This window comes from Marmota flaviventris, chromosome 7 (genome assembly GCF_047511675.1).
Source record: "Marmota flaviventris isolate mMarFla1 chromosome 7, mMarFla1.hap1, whole genome shotgun sequence".
NCBI classification, from domain to species: Eukaryota; Metazoa; Chordata; class Mammalia; order Rodentia; family Sciuridae; genus Marmota; species Marmota flaviventris.
Genome location: NC_092504.1, coordinates 83,913,363 through 83,929,433, shown reverse-complemented (window position 1 = coordinate 83,929,433; position 16,071 = coordinate 83,913,363).

Below are 16,071 nucleotides of genomic sequence, written 5' to 3'. Positions count from 1 at the left end.
TTGGAAGGCTAAAGAAGAGGGCCATAAGCCAAGGAATTCAAGTAGTCTCTAAACTGCCACTGAAGAAACCAATTGTCAGTTCTAAGAACACAAGGAATCACCTCCTGCCAAACAACCTCAATAAACAAACAAATGGATTATCTCCTGGTGCCTCCAGTTAGGAATGCCACCCTGATCACACCCAGATGAGACTGTGTCAGCCTTCTGACCTACAAAACTGGAAGCTTAAAATGTGTGTGTGTGTTTTTTAAGTTGACAATTTGTGGTAGTCTATTTTGATAGCAATAGAAAACTAACATAAATCTACCGTATAATATTTAGTATTGATACTCCATGACATACAATACACACATGAAGAGCATTACACATTGAGTCTTCTGATTTAACATAGCTCAAATGAGAAGCGGAATGTATACATTGTCTCCCTGTGCCAAGGAAAATGGAGCCTCTTAAGGACATACAGCCAAAGAGAGGACATGAGTGCTGAAGCTATTCCCAAACCAGAGGACACTTCTCCAACTCAGGGTTCCATTTGGCCTCAGATTCTTCAATCTGACTAAGAAATGCTTACACTGTAGGTGTTAGCAGAAGAGAACTAAAAGGAAAAGAGAGAGACAGGACTGACCAACAAGATTTAATGTGCAGGCTTGGTCAGTGCCATTTATCAAAAAGCAGAAGGGTTGCGCAAATACCTACCTTTTAAACGTGTTTCTGATCTCAGAGAACTGTTGAAAGGTTTTAGTGAGAAATGGCACTAAGGTTGATTTTTCATATACCTTCAATTACTCCGTGCCTCCTTTCACACTGTTTCCTTGAATTAACTGCTTCCCCCCCCCCCATCCTTAGCATTGGACACAGGGATGCTTTATCACTGAGTAACACTCCCAGTCCTTTTAACTTTTATTCTGAGACAGGGTCTCACCAAGTTGCTAGGGTCACACTAAGTTGCTGAGACTAGCCTCAAACTTGTGTTCTTCCTTCCTTAGCCTCCTGAACCACTGAGCTTGCAGGTGTGAGCCACTGTGCCCTATTGCCTTTGTTACCTCCTCATTTTGAGTTAGCACTTGTTTTCCTATAATGTCATCTCCATTCTGACCCACCCACTGGAAAGACCTGAGCTCCAGGCTATGTGGCATTATAGGGCAGCCTGGGGCATGCCTGAGATATTATTTGCTGAAAGATGTGCGTACACAGATTCACACTCACTCTCTGTGCGTTTACTAGGATGGCAAATGCTGGAGTATACTTTTCTATGCTTAAGGAGTGTCCATGCAGATTTAATATTTGCCATTCTGGCCTGTTCTTTCTGTTCTTTAAGACAACTCCCCAAACAAAAGCAGCCACAGGAAAACGTACATACCAACTCTTGAACAATAAGCCTCTGTTTTATATAAACAGGTAAGTTGCAGAAATAATACCTAAGCTATAGCTGTGTAAATTTCATATGATAATACACAAGAATAAGAGGATTTCTTTCATTACTGTTGCTGTTATAACTTTTCTTTCTAATTACCTCAGAAATTCCTTTCCAGAAAGATGCAACACCTAGAAATATTTCACTTTAAACAAACTCCACGTAAATTTCCCAAGCACGAAAACAAAGGCACATATTGATTTGGTGCAGGAAAATGAGTGAATAATTCTCCACTATAACATAACTTGAATGAGGCCAAAGAGGATTTATTTACTGCACTGCTGCAAAAAAAGAATCAATCTGCTGCAATATAAAAGACACAATGTTTAAGATATTTCTAAGAGTTTAGGTTCTATTGCAAGTCTGCTTTAATACCATATTCCATTGCAATACTAAATACTTCAAAGGGGTTTTTAATGCAATACTAAGCATATGAAATTTTATGTTAAAAAAACAAAGGTTAATAGTGGTTAGCTATTTAAGATTCAATTCATTTAAAAGAGAGCATTGAAATGAAGGTTCATTGAAGCCATTTTGGCTACTATATTGAGAAAATCAAGAATAAAGACAGAGACAATCAGAACTGAGTGAGATAGATAGAAAATTAAAAGTTTCTGAACAAAAATGATAAATTCTCTGGACCCATTCATTGTCTGAGATAAAGTGCTCTTCAAACTCTTCTTTGTGGGTTAAAACATACTAGTAGTTTTTTTTGTACAGATTCATTTATTAGGTTTTTGTCACTTGTAATTAAATAAATACTGTTCAATATAAATTCAGATCATAGATACTGTGGTTACTTTCATATTTTTCTACAATGAGAAATGATACTAGGATTTCTTAAATTTTGTATTTTTCTTCTGATACCTCTGTGCAGAAATTTCTCTATGGTATAAGTTGAGGAGTTGAAATAATGGGTGATGGGGTGTATGATGATTCATTTCCAAGGAAATGTTAAATTGTTTCCCAATGTGGTTGTAACATTTTATATTTCTATTTCAGTGTATAAGTTTTTCTGTTAGTCTAAAAAAACTCCAAAGCATAGAACTGTCAAAGTAATTTTTTTTTTATTTTGGTCTAGTACATACAGATCATTTTGGTACTAATTCACATTTCCCTAATTTCTAAAGTAGAATATCCCTTCATGTATTTATTCATCATTTCAGTTTTTCTTCCTTGAAATACCTACTCATTTCTTTTCTTTCTTTTAATTAAAGTTTTTGTCTTTTTGAAATTTATTTGAACTTTTCCTCACATGTTCTTGTTATTATTTGAATGTGAGGAGTCCCCCGGAAACTCACATAAAACAATCCAAGGTTTGAAGGAGAAATGGTTGGATTATAGCCTTAGCCTAATCGAGTGAGTTAATCCCTGATGAGATTAACTGAAGTGGTAGGCTGTGCCTGGAGGAGATAGGAATTGGGGAGAGGCTTTGGGTATATATTTGTATCTGAAGAGTGGAGTCTCTCTGCCTCCTGGTCCTCATGATGTGAGCTGCTTCCCTCTACCACCCTCTCCTGCCATGATGCTCAGCCTCACCTCGAGCCCTGAAGAATGGAGTCTTATAGACTAAGACTTCTGAAACCATGAGCCCTCCAATAAACTCTTCCTCCTCTATAATTGTGCTGGTCAGGTCCTTTAGTCACAGTAGCAAAAACACTGAGTAAAAACCACTTTCATTTATGAATCTGTGTATAGTTACATGTATTTCAAATACTTAGACCCTGTTTGTAGTTTATTATTTTTCTTTTCCTGAATGGAAAGACTTAAATTTAATGTAAACAAATTTTTAAAAATTTTAATGGGAAACACCTTTAGTGCACAATTAGGAAAAAACACTCTAATTGCAGAGTAAACAACAAAATCCATCCCCCCGACCATTATATTTTCTTCTTAAGAATTTGGAATTTTGCCTTTAATATTAAAGTATTTAGGGCTAACATTTAAGCAATGGGGCTTTTTTTATTATTCATTTTAAGATTGATGTAAAATTTCCTTTTCCTAGTTAAAATTTTATTCTTCTTGGTACAATTTATCAAATATTATCAAATATTTCTTCTTTCCCTACAGTGTATCGTTTATCATATACTGTATCCAGAGATACATGGAGCTTTTCCTATGCTCTTTTCCTGGTCCAGAAACTTCTGATCTGAGACTAAATATTATTCGTGGTCTCTCTTGAGCATAGCTAAGACTTTCTTCCAACTCTGCATATTGGAAGAAAGTCTCTGCATATCTATTACCCAGAATTTAACTCAGTAAGAAGAGTGGTACTTTCAGTAATTAATTAAAAAAAAACTCACCTTGACTGGTTTTCTCCTGCCTCATATTCTATTTGTGTTTCTGTATGCTTTTGCACTCTCTCCTGCAAAGGTTGAACATGCAGGAATTCACCTTGGTCTCATGAAAACATGCTCTGTGAACACCTGCAAAAACTAAAGCCAAACAAATATATGTATGTATGTATGTATGTGTGTGTATATATATATATATATATATATATATATATATATATATATATATGCATGCCTTGCATGGCACTGCTGATGAATGCCTCATGCTTTTTAAGTAGGAGGAATTTTACACTTCTCCTTGGAGTTAAGCAAAAAGAACCTGTCTTGTAGACTGTTTCCTAGGAGACTTACTCTGGTTCTTGAGAAACCCTTCATTATATTATGCTTTTCTATCTCTTAAGATGAATGTTTCCCAGGATGTGGCAGCTGCAATAAAAAGTGGATTGTGGAAAATTAATTGGTTTTGGAAAACATTGGTATAGAGTAACTATATAGACTAATTAGGACCTCCCAGATTAAATATCTGTGAACAAAAACCTCTAGTCTCTGACAAAGTTTTAAGGCTGTAGTTTTATTTAAGGAATGTGGTCTGGCAAAAATTATTAATTTAGACAATTGTCTATTGCTTACCTTCTTAATCTATTTGAAATGCATCTTTGAAAACCATAGAATATATTATTGTAAGTATCCAAACATAAATAAAACATTTGCAAGCCAAGCTTTGAACTATATTGCTTCAAGTATAAACTAGTTAAACAATGTGTTTTGATTGGCATTATCCTGAGTTCTCCAGGACTTTGTAACTTTCTCAGCACTAACTAATATTTATTCTACTCAAAATAAGTGCAGGCACGTTTCTTGGATATGCTTCAGCATTATTCAAGCTACCAACCCATAAAAAATTGAAACTAAAGCCCACAAATTAGACTTTATATAAACAGATCTCTACACTGAAATGAATTTTTTATCTTCTCTACCTTATAGCATGTTCCTTACCTTTCATTGGAATTCAAGATTGATGTTCAGATTTTCCTGAAGTAATCTACCTGCTCACTAAAGCAACATATCACTGTGTTTTGCCCAATCATTCATCTTTGTTGGCCTGTGGAATTGTGTTCTGTGATTACAGTACTATCTGACCATATAGTTATCACTTTTACTTCTGCACATTTAGTGTCTGATGCCAAGAGCTTCATAAATTATGCAACATGTGAGTTCAAGCCATACTGCTATGTAATCTGTGGGTTTTTCAACCCTTTTATGTTGGATGTCATGCCAAAACCCACATGCATGACTATTATGTTGGCTTTACCAATTGCTCAGCACATCCAGTGAATTAAAACAAAAAAATACCCAGCTTTGTTTCTACAAAAAGATTTTTCAAATGTGATAAACAGATACATTATTTCATTAAGTTCAAAATTTAAACTGAAAAATAGTTTATTTTTACTCAAATTTAAAAATCAGTAGATGGTTGACTATGGCTGAAAGTCAGAAGGGAATCTAATTAAAATAAGGAACTAGCTTTGTAAAAGATAGAAAGCTTGCTAATCTTTTAGCCTCACTTAATAAACAGCTCTTGATTTATCCACTTATTTCGAATTTTTACAAAATCATTTTACATGAAATATTACAGGTAATTATGACACTACCACTAAATTTATGTTTAAGGAAATCATACAAAAATATTAAAACAAGTATTATAAGTGTTAAATATAGTATACAACTATATATGTGCATGTAAAATAATTTCCATTATTTTAAGAAAATACTCTGTATATTAAATAAATTCTGGAAGAAAATAATCAAAAGTTATGTTTTTCCATGGTGGATATGTGAATGTTTATTATTTTTATTTCATTTTCTAGAGTATACATTCTGTAATAGTACTATAATATATACAATGCATAAACTATATACAGTACATATAATATATACTATATGTACATATCTATATTTTTTCTTTTTTATAAGATTTTAAATAAAATGAAAGTCAAATAAAAATATCTGTTGGATGTAACAAAGTAATTTCTACATTACCTACTGTAACTTTTCATTATTATTCAGAATGGTAAAACCTCATTAAATGTGAATGAAAATTATTATTGTACAGAAGTCATTTAGATTATTCAGGTTTATACATAAATGATAATTTGATGAGTCTGAAATTAAGTAAAAATTTATTAATACTTATAAAATATACAATATATTAAATTAGATCTTAGTTAAAATATATGGAAATGTTCAAAAAATACCCAGAATATATATTTTAATGAGTAAAAAAATCAATTTTATTGTCAATATAATGCATAAAATTGAATCCTGTTGTAATAGATGTAGTATCAAAGTTGAAGTTCTTTAAATGACTTAGAAACTTTGGAATACCCTAAGAATGTAAAATTTTCAAAAGATAAAACTTACCCATTACATAGAAAATGTTATATTATTTTACTAAGGTGGATTTTTCAAATACTTACTTAGGTAAATTAATGGATTTGCATTTCATTAGACAACTTTGATCATATTGACCTAGAGTCCAATTTGAGAAAAATCTTAAAGGATTGATTGGGTTTTAAGTGAGAGATTAGTGGAGTCAGGACAATAAAAAAGCATGGTGTATGTTAAGGAAGAAAGGTACTATCAACAGGCTGGAGCACCCAGGATGTGTGGAGCAGTTAATATGAGGAAATACACATGAAATCCAGAGTGAGGCAAAGGAGTTTCCATTGTATAAATCTCCAAAATGAGTTTTCCACTGTGGAGAGCCAAGTGTGCAATATACATATAGTTATGCCAAATAGATGTTACAATCCATTGAGGAAGGTAGGCATTCAAGACTGAGCAGTTACTAGATACCATGCAATTTTCCATACTATGAATAGTGAGCAAAACAGAGGAGAAACATGTCTGACTTCATGGACCTTATGTGCTATAGTAAACATATTTTTTTTTTTTTTTTACTTGTGGCTAGGTACAGTGGCACACTCCTGTATCCCAGCAGTTCAGAAGGCTGGGGAGGATTACAAGTTCAAAGCCACCCTCATCAATTTAGCGAGGCCCTGAGCAACTTAGTGAGACCCTGTCTCAAAAAATAAAAAGGACTGGGGATGTGTCTCAGTGTTTCAGAGCCCCTGGGTTCAATCCCTGGTACCCTCCACCCCCCAAAAAATATCGCTTGTGATGAAAGTTTTTGGGGAAAATAAAGGAATGGAGAGTGGAATTTAACTTATAAGGCAGACCAGTGAATGGCATGACGAAACCCTTTATTATTTTATGATTGGCTGAGAGACTAAAATATAAACATAGACATAAAACATTATTAACTTGATCTTTCTGTTGTTGATTAACTGATTTATTTTGCAATATTTTCTTTTCATTTTTTATTTATATATGAAAGTGGAATGCATTACAATTCTTATTACACATATAGAGCACAATTATTCATATCTCTGGTTGTATACAAAGTATATTCACACCAATTCGTGTCTTCATACATGTACTTTGGATACATGATCATCATGTTCCACCATCATTTCTAACCCCACGCCTCCTCCCTTTCCCTCCAACCTTTCTGCCCTATCTAGAGTTCGTCTATTCCTCTCATGTTCCCTCTCCCTACACCACTATGAATCAGCCTCCTTATATCTAAGATTTCTTCTCACTCCAGTCAGAATGACAGCTATTATGAAGACAAACAACAATAAGTGTTGGAAAGGATGTAGGGAAAAAGGTACACTCATACACTGCTGGTGGGACTGAAAATTGTGCAGCCAATTTGGAAAGCAGTATGAAGATTTCTTGGAAAATTTGGAATGGAACTATCATTTGACTCAGCTATCCCTCTCCTCAGTCTATACCCAAAGGAACTTAAAAACAGCATACTACAGGGACACAGTCACATCAATGTATAGAATCACAATTCACAATAGCTAATAACAATCTATAGCAGCCTAATTCATAATAGCTAAACTGTGGAACCAACCTAGATGCCCTTCAGTAGATGAATGGATAAAAAAAAATGTGGCATATATTAATTTGATTTTGATGTCACTGAATTGCGAAAAAAATTCTTTGGTTATCATGCATTCTCCAAATAACATAGACGCAAGGCAGAAGTTGAAAGATGGTTATAAGTTGCAAAGCATATTCTTATGGTGTGAAAACTTTTATTCCAGATCCCTAAATTTACTTGAGAATGAAAGAGATTCTAGATCAGTCCCAACTTCCACCGATGTTGAGAGCCACATCCAAGTCAAGATGGCACCTGGCATTTTGCCAGAAGGAGTGGTTGAGGGGTAGCGCCAGCGAGCCATTAAGATGATGATAATTAAGTTAAGCTGTGTATAATTATTAAGATAATGACTGATTGCTGTAACTGGATGATGCTAAATTGAAACAAGCTGTGTATTCAGTTGTGTATATAAACCTCTGCTGTCCGGCAATAAGGCGGCTCCTGCTACCTCGGGTGCCCACTACTTTTGAGTTCTTGCAGAGTTCCTGTTGAGTTCCCATTGAGTTCTCGCGGAGCTCCTGTTGGGTTCCCATGGAGTTCTCAAATAAAGTAGTTCCTGTTTGAACCTACAAGTGGCTCGTCACCTCCCGGTTATTTGTGCCCAGCCAGACTGCAACACACCTCCAACAAAGAGCTAAAAATGATGGAAGAATTCATAAGTACTCCCACCAATTGAAATGTAATCCATTTTTTCCCTTCTCCTATTTTGCAGAATCTTACATTCATCTGTGATTCACTTTTGAGGAGACTATTACCATCTCTGTATGATGATATCTTCTAAATCTTTCCAATTTATATCTGGATAGTATACATTGAAATTTACACCCACAAGAGGGCAATGGCAATATCATGCCTTTCAGCCCAAAAGGAAGTTTACAGAACCTTCCCCTGGTCCTCTAACCAAGTCTACCCTCTTTCTTTCACTGCCAATACATATTGTCTTATGTTTTCTACTTTTCTCATCCTCTGCTGTCAAAGTTCTCAGGCTGATGCTATTGTCAGGTCATTTATCCTAAAAGCATTCTCAACTTCTTACTGCGTGCAGAATAGTGTTTAATCTCAATGCTTGAAAGTTGAAAATACTAAGTGATCTGATTTCCATTGCCTTCATTTTATTTTTCCACCACTCTATTTAATTTCTAACTTCTTGGAAAATTTGAATGCCTTAATATTTTTCATATATATTATTTTTGTCTCTATGTCCTATTAAATGCCAGAAATACCTTTATGCTAAAATTTCACACGTTCAGACTCTAATGAATTTTCAAGTTTCCCCAAATAGCCAATACTCTTCCCTTTCTCTTGTTCTTTTTATGAAAATGCTGCATACTCATACTTCTCTTAGCTACTTACTCATACTTATTTAAATCCAAATCAGCTCCCCATTAGGGTGAGTTTTAAGTTATTTAAATTAAAACAATTTTCTCACTAATTTGTATATCCCCAAGAATAATTTATAATGTATAAAATATAAAATAATAAATACACATTTATGATAAGTGATTAATTTTATATTTGAATTATTTTCTAGATAGATTTTATTATGCATTACATCCCAGGAAGATGATTTTGGTGAGAATTTATTTTACCCAAGCCAGTTGTGCCATTAGGTATGTTTGTATATATGTGCACAGACACAGAAAAATACATATATACACACATATGCATCACTGTAGAACATAAAAATCATTGACTTTGACTTTAAATAATATCAAGATAGTCAACTATGTTCTGGTTTGGGTAAACTTTGTCTTGGGGATTGATTGAAAGAGACAATCTTGTATTCTCAGTTGTTGATTTGCTTTGGCTTTTAGAAGACAGGAGACAACTTCAATTTAATGTCTCCATTAATCAATTTTCAGGCCAGCCTCACCCTCACCATGTGCTGCATTCATTTAATTTTATTATCTAGCAGGCTGGCAATTTCAGGAGTGTTCAGCTTTGTCAGTCATCCCATTAGAGGGATATGGAAGAAGCAGTGCATACCATTTTCCAGGCATCTCCTTTCCAATATGGTTTCAGTTTATATCTGTGCTCATGCAATTGTAATGAACTAGATTTTCACACTCTTTGACTACTAGAATTGGCCTAGGCGTGTAGAAGAATTAAATTGAGCAAGGTGAAAATGAAAATTAGTATTATGTAGCCATTTTATGTTTGAATATGTAATATAAACTTCACGATGTTTAGAATGATTTGCAGATTTAAGAGAGTAAGAGTAAGTCCTGTAAGGAAAAGGAATGAAGTCCACAAGGAGGGAGTAGTTTATTAAGCCAAGGAGGAACATAAAGAAAATGGAAGAATCGGTGTGGGGTTAGTCAATAACATAACTAAAAAGGGACATAATCAAGACTTTTAGAACACAATGAAAGAAAGGAAAGCAAATTAGTGAATAAAGTTCACAGTAAGACCGCAAATGGTGAGAAAGAAAAAGACTATATTTCTAGATTTCATAAAGACTCAGAAAAATATATGAAAGGTTGAGAATTCAGTGTATTAGACTTTTATTTTTGTTTGCTTTTAAGGTAGTATTAAAATTACTGTTTACTTAAGTCATCTAGAAATTTAGTTCTATTACACTATACTGTAACCTCCTATATGCAATAAGGAGCTTAACCAGAGTAAGAAAAAAAGTAGATGAAGCGACCCTAAAAATCTTGTCTAAACATTTTTCCTTTGTTCTTTTTAGATATACATGATACTAGAGTGTATTTTAAATGTTTTCTAGTTGTCAGTGGTCTTTATTTTGTTTATTAATATGTGGTGCTGAGAATCGAACCCAGTGTCTTACACATGTGAGGCAAGTGCTCTGCCACTGAGCCACAACCCCAGCCCAGTAGAGTGTATTTTGACATGTTATACATTCCAATTAGGATCCCATTCTTGTGGTTGTATGTAACATGGAGTTTCACTGGTAGCATATTCATGTATGAACATAGGAAAGTTATGTTTGACTCATTCCACTGTCTTTCCTATTCCCTTTCCCTTCCTTCAATTAAAATTTTTGTTGTTTTGTAACTGTTGTTTGCCCCACCATACCCCCATCATATTTATATTTTAAATATAAGAATAATCAGTTAAGGACTGTCCAGGAGACCTAATAATAACAGATTTCATTACTATTTGTCTTGTGAGAACTTCCAAAAAATTTTCTCCATTGTTTCTCTTCATAGATAAAATGACTAAGAAGGTCATTTTACCATACTGAATAGATGGTTGAAAATAATTAAATGATATTGAATATTTTATCTACTGGCTAAACTTAAAAAATGAATTTGATATCTCTATAGGACTTAAGGGTATCATGCTGTTTCATTGCTCTTGTTTCTGGAAACTAATGTTTTCAAATATTTGACAGAAGTCAAAGTAGGCATTTAAAGTAAGTACTAAAAGGACATGAGGCATGTTCCCTGCTCTACTGGACAGCCCTCACTGGATCTCTGTTATTTCTTGAGTTCTAATATTGGGTAATTTTATTTTATGTCATCAAATCCTGTTTCAGTAATTTTAGTATGAACATAGCAAACCAGATTTAGAAATGTAAACTAGATGAACTGACAAGGAATTATGCTCCTGACATAGTAAATCATTACAAGGAATTTACGTAAATGCTGTGGGTCACAATTTCCTACTTTAATTATTTCTCTTTTGGTCAGGGAATTTTTAAGACACAGGATAATTTTTGAGCATTTATGTTTTTTCTTTACTCAGAAGTTTCCTGTAAAAGTTAGGCTTGTTTTGCAAAGCTATTCCTAAAGATGATTAACTCGGAAGGTAGCATGATTTATGATGTTATTACTTTTTATAAACAGCTCTGTCTTATGAGTAATGCTGAGGTCATGATGTTTAAGCACTTATGGTTTACCTTGAAACCAATGAGCTTGACAAAACATACTTTAGGGAGAATTTAAACTAACTTGGTACACTAAAAGTGCTTTAAACTGCTAACATATTTATATATAATAGTAGAATTCACACTGAATTTTAAAGAAATTTAAAAAGGTCCTTCAGTAACAGGCATAGTGTCAAAGTTCAGTAATGAACGAGGGTTTTAGTCTTGTGTGATCTTGGTTTAGTCACTCCCTTGAAGTTCAGTTTCCTGTATTGTAAAATGAGAAGTTGAAGTAGTTAATGCACACAGTCTCTTACAGGCCTATAGAATAAAAACACAAGTTGTCTATCTATAAATATGGATTTTTAAATTTTTTAATGAATCTATTTGAGAATACATTTAGATTTGCACAAATATGCGAAGTTAGCATAACTTGTTTCCCATTATTTTCATCTTGTATTAGTGAGCTACATTCGTCATGACAGCTCCTCTGAACTGTCGTAGCTTTTCAACCTTTTTTTTGATGGCTGTTTTGATAGTTTTGAGAACTAATAGGTTAAGTATTTTGTAGATTTTTTTTCCCATGATTAGATTAAGTCTATAGGTTTTTTGGGAAAGGACCATAGAGGTAAAGTAAGCTTCCTATCACTTATATCCAGGGCATCTACTATCAATTTGATTTATCACTATTGATGTTGATTCTGATGACCTGAGGTATGTGTTTTTCTTGGTCTTTCCACTGCAAAGACCCCTTCCTTCATTCTACTAGAGAAGGAAGCCATTATATGTAGCCCATACTTTAGAAGTAGGAGTTATGCTGGGCGTGGTGGCACACACTTATAACCCCAACTACTCGGGAAGCTGAGGTAGGAGGATTTCAAGTCCAAGGGTCAGCCTTGGCAGCTTACTCTGTCTTGAAATAAAAATAAAAAGAGCTGCCAATGTAGTTCTGCAGCAGAGCACCCCATAATACGTCCTCAGTGCTGGGGAAAAAAATGAAGAAGAAAAGGAAACAAGGAAGAGGTGATTTATGTGTTATGCTCCATCTTCTCAAGAATGGATATCTACATAAATTATTTACAACTCTAATGATTATAATTACGTGTCCAGCTGTCCTGCCTGTGCCTCTGAATATCTGTTTGGACTTCATACATGTTTCTCAGTTCTTTCCCATGGTATAAAACATCTGGAATGGGTTGAAACTGGGTATTTCCCTTCTACCAAGGTTGGTTATGCTAAAATCCTAGTAGGTTAGGCTTTTATAAAATGGGTTTCTCCTGAGTTGGGTCTTGTTAAGAAACGGAGTGCTCTTGTGCATCTCAAAATGGCCCCTTTCTCCTCCCTCTGATGGAAGCCTGAAGGGATTTTTCTCAGGAGAGAAGCAGGTGGAGCTTCTGGAGGTAAAACTCACAAAAGTGTGGAGGTCCTATAACTGGGTCGCCCTGGAGTTTTTAACTCTCAGACTTGTTTATGTTGTGCCTCCTGCAATTTGTCAATTACAGTTGGGGTTTTCCTACTGGGATCTAGTTCCCACCAAGGTTCTGCTAGGGTCAGCTACAACCCTATATTTTCATAAACATTTCCTGCCAGTCTGCCATTGTTAATTATCAAATCAGAATTTAAAGAAAAATCTTGCATCAAGATCTCACTACAGGACAATTAAATCATATAGACAAAAAGCATACATTTATAAGCAGAAGAGGTGGTTTTAGAAATATTTTACCTTAGGATAGAGGCCAGTATGCAACTTACACCAATGGGTTCTTTACAGTACAACCTCCTGCCTGCAACGTCAGCATCACCTGGGAACCAAGCTGAAATTCCAATTCTCAGGCTTCACTCCAGGCCTACTAAATCAGAAGCTATGGGGTTGGAATGCGGGGAGACCCAGCAATATGTAATTCAGCAAGCCCCCCAGGTAATTCTGATTCTCCTTAAATTTGAAAACTCTCTTATATTATAGAGATCCAAAATAAAACATTTCCCAAGAATGCAAAAGAATAAAGACCTGATAGTGTTACATTCCACTGTTTCTTCCCCAATCCTGCTCCTTTCTTCTTCTCCTTTCTTGTTCTCACTATTCTCTGTTGTTTCAATAATAAGTATTTCTTTTTCCATTAGATGTGGCCACTGCCGAAAATTTAGTAGGACTAATTTAAGCACCCAGCATGGATTCTTACCTCAGAAGGTTATGTTTAATTGGAAAGCAGATTAGCAATTAGCACTCAATTACTTTTAAAAAGGTTTCATCTCAGACCTGATTAAGTCATTCCAAGTAGTATTTTACAATTGATAGAAGGAAACAAGGGAAAAGGACAGATTTATGTATTTCTGCTTTGCTCAAGCTCCATAAAAATGTAGACTTTATTTCCTGCTGTTAATTATAGCATCAAATGTGTACTTACTTTAGCTTTTACTGTCATGATTACTGTTAAAAGGAGGAAATAACTAGACAGTGTTGCTTCTAGGATTTCTCCCATGCTAATTTGTAACACAGGAGGAAGGGGAGGATGGGGAAAAAGACATAAAAAGAAGTCTAAAGAGAAAAAAACAGGAAGAAACATTTTAAAAAGGAGGGGTAAACATGTTAGATGGACTTGGGGAGAGGAGATTTTTATCAGTAAAACAATGAGAAAAAAATAACACCATATTTGCAAAAATGCATCACTTGTCAAATAAACAACAACGTGCAATCAGGACATCAGACCTAATCCCATCTCTACTATTGATTAAATGAGTTAGTTCATATCTCTAGTACCAGGCAGAAATTCCCTGGTTCTTTTGTTCTTGAAGGAAAGATTTTAGAGGAGACACAGAAGTCATGTACTATGTGATCAAGGACCCTAATTAAAGAGGTAAAAGTACACTCTCAAGTTTGGAGAGCTGGACATTTCTAAATAGGAGCAAAGGCCCTAATTTGGGTTCAGTCTGTCTTTTATACTTGCATCTTATCTGAGTTTTGTTCCTCCCCTTTCCCATTATCACAATATTGGCAAACTTGATTGACAGGTTATGTTAGGTAACCCCATGCCAAAAGCACATGCAATGTCCCAGCATTTCCAGAAAAAATCCACAAGGAAGAGTTAAAACTGCAATTGTAATACTATTACCAAGCCATGGTAATTTCCCAAAGGTCACCTCTGGGAAATGCTGCAGCTGAGTGCGCATGCCCAGAGGACAAGTTGAGACTGATTTGATTGAATTGATGTGTTGTGGCAAGGTCTTCCTGTCATCTCCTCTTGGGACTTATCTCTGTTTGTGCCTTATTTCTCTCTCTTCCCCCTGCTCTTGCTCATGTTGGTACAAACTACTTGATATTGAAATCTTTGTGCTTGTATTTGTCTCCCTAAAGAAGAGGGATACCAATAACTGCCTACATGGGAAATACAGTGATAAATAAGGAGAAAACAGCTTTCTTAAGCTAGGGATAAAATAGAAGGGATTGGCCTAACTTCTGTTCCCCGTATCTTACTGAACATTGAATACCCAAAATGACATGTGAGAAAAAACAAAAACAAACCTGTATTTCAAGAGACATTAGACAGTACACCTATTATTCTGCTTTCAAATTCAGTGCAATCTTAAGCCTCACGAAGTTAGCTTAAAGTCAAACACTAAGAACAAGCACTAGGCTGGTTGTTTAATACTCTTCTTTTTGGTGGTAACCTTCTTTTGAAGGTGGAAGGAAAAGTATCATATATTTAGCTATAGATATTATTTTCTTAAGGTTATGAATAACATTATAGTAACAAAAGATGAAAAGCAATAACAATATCTCTGAAAATACATTTGATTTGCTAGCATACACACACCCAACACAAAACTTTTATAAGCACTGTACTGCCCTGCTGAAGCCATGCCAGGCAACATCTAAGCACAATGTTGTCCCCAAAGAATTTCTAGCATAAAATTTTGAAAATAAAATTCAGTTCAACTCAATTAAAAAAAATCCTCAAGCGCTTACAGAATTCTTTCAAATAAAATCCTATGTTTTTGGTAAGCAAAAGTGAATAAACCATGCCTTTTAGCCATAAGAAGCCCAATCTCATAAGGAAAATATACACATTTGTGAACTATTATAATACAGGTAAAACTCCAATTGGTTCTAGGGTTAAAATTCAAAATTATACAAATAAATTGTATATATGCATAAATTATATACATCTTTATAATTCATATTTAAAATATAACATATTTCCCAGACTAAAAATATTTCAGTAAGAAGTAGAAAGAGAAATTCCAGATTTAAATTCATTTAGCAAGAGTATAATCAGTGTCATTGATGAAAGAGCATAATTGAGTAATGAAATTCTAGGTCATTCTCACTTTTGATATTTTGAAAAACATTTCCTCAGAGCTGGGCAAGATTTACATGATAGATAGCTCATTGTCCAGACTGCTCAAAGATTTTAGATAAAGTAGAAAATCTAGATGAAGACTGTGTATACACACAGACACACACACACACACACACAAACACAAAGTGTAAATGTTGCATAGGATTGAGACACACAGAGGA